Here is a 1815-nt window from a genome sequence, read left to right as displayed (position 1 = left end):
AAAAAAAAAAAAAAAAAGCAGACATCTGCCTCGGCCGCAGACCCTGGAATCACGAGCTCCAGGGGTGCAGTGAGAAATGTGCTTGGAGCGTCCAGCATCCTTCTCCCTGACCACCTTCCTCTGTTCAGTCTGGACCTGGACTGACTCCTTGACAGCACTCCTCACCCAGCCTCTCCCCACCCAGCCTTCCCAGATTTATCTTCCTGATGAGACAAATTCTCTTTGGAGCCCTGTGTGTCTTACTATGTGTTCGGTTGAGGGCCTGCCTCGCCCCAGCGCTGTGGGCTGCACGTGGCCTGCACGTGGCCTGGGTGCTCCTCTGCTATCCACAGCCGCAGGAGACGACGCACAAATATTTGTCGAAGGAATCCGTGAACAGGCAGATGCACATGTAGCCACTTAGAACTTTCTGGTCGTGGCTTTCATCTGTTGACCACATATGGACATTGAAGATGTATCCTCTCCATCCTGTCTACAGCTGCCCCTGCACCAGACGAGTTGGCCGGCCGTTGACAGAGGTGGTGGGCGGGAGTGTTGGAGCAGGGCAGCGGCTCAGGCTCCGGGTGCCTCAGTGGCCTGGTCTGGAAGGTGACCATGCACCAAGAATCAAAGAAGGTAAGCTCAAACTAGAGTCTCATGGAGTTTCCAGCCAGAATCTCCCCCACTGTCTGCCTTTCTCCAGACGGTGGAAGGCCCCAGGCCTCACAGCAGGACCCACCACTGCGTTCCCCCAAAGACTCTGGCCACCTCCATCCCAGGCCTGCCAGTCTTGAGCCTCATGGAGTGCGTGAGCTGGCCGGGTCATGCGCAGCCCCAGAACATCTATGGGTGGCACTAAGGGCTGAGTCAGCCACCCTTGTCTCCTCTGTGCCCAAGAGCCCGAGTATCAGGCTGGTCTGAGCCCCAAGGCCTAGGGGTGCAAGGACCAGGGGTTGGAGGCTGTGGAGTCCGAAGCCCCTACTGGACTCCCACCTCAGACACTGCTCCTGGTGTTCTCGCCCAGGCCTGAACTCATCCGCACACTTCGAAGTCCTGTTCCTACCCTGTGTCCCCTCTGCGAGCCCCCATGCTCCCCAAATTGGAAACTGGAGGAATTCTGTCTCCACACCCCAGCTAGTGCCATTCCCTGGTGGGTAGCTCATCACCTCTGGTCCCCTGCAGCCCTTGCCCCTTCACCATGGACACTGGGAGGGCAGAGCCCGCTCCCCTGCTGAGCCCCACCCTGGAACTCCGAGCACCCTGGGTCCTTGCCTCTGCATCTCCCTCAGGGGCAAGGCTTGGGGCCCCTCCTGCCTCCTGACAGGGAGCCCCTTCAGTGCAGGGCCAGGGGGTGGTGGAGGCAAGGGTCCCCAGGGGACCAGATCTGACGTGCGGGGCCTTCACTGGGTCCCCGTTGGCTGTGCTGCTTAGTCCCCGCGCCCTCGCCTCGGCGCAGGCTCCCTCCTGCCACCAGGCATACAGCGAGGCCTGTGGCTCCCACCCCAAGGGTGTGCTCGGCTCTCACCTGAGGGCTCAGCCCCAGGTGTCCGGCCCTGGCAGCTCGGCCCTGGGCGCCCTCCGCCGCCAGGCGCTGTCTCCTACTCCAGGCTGTTCTTCCGGCTGCGGGGTTGCGGCCTGGGCCCCATGGCAACGTGGGCGGGTCCTCATTTGAATACGCAAATATTTATAAGCCGCAGGAGGCTCGGGTTCTGAGGGGCTGAGCCACGCCCCTTAGCAACGGTCGCTAGGGCGGGGCCACGTGAGTTGGCACTTGGGTGGGCGATCCCGGGGGAGGTGACGCGCCACCAAGTCGGGTGGGCGCAGGCGCGTCAGGTG

The 1815-nt window shown here is 62.0% G+C and overlaps 1 protein-coding gene across 1 annotated transcript in view; it reads right to left on the bottom strand.

The window, feature by feature from the left end:
• The window catches only part of LRRC56 (leucine rich repeat containing 56), a 22312-nt gene extending 20642 nt beyond the window's left edge, over positions 1 to 1670 (bottom strand). Inside the window, exon 1 of the mRNA XM_011993815.1 lies at positions 1505 to 1670. The gene's annotated coding sequence lies outside the window, so the exon portion shown is untranslated. The remainder of the gene's footprint in view (positions 1 to 1504) is intronic.
• Positions 1671 to 1815: the final 145 nt, after the last annotated feature.

This window comes from Mandrillus leucophaeus, unplaced genomic scaffold (genome assembly GCF_000951045.1).
Source record: "Mandrillus leucophaeus isolate KB7577 unplaced genomic scaffold, Mleu.le_1.0 Scaffold435, whole genome shotgun sequence".
Classification (NCBI taxonomy): domain Eukaryota; kingdom Metazoa; phylum Chordata; class Mammalia; order Primates; family Cercopithecidae; genus Mandrillus; species Mandrillus leucophaeus.
This window is presented reverse-complemented; position numbering and strand designations above follow the sequence as displayed.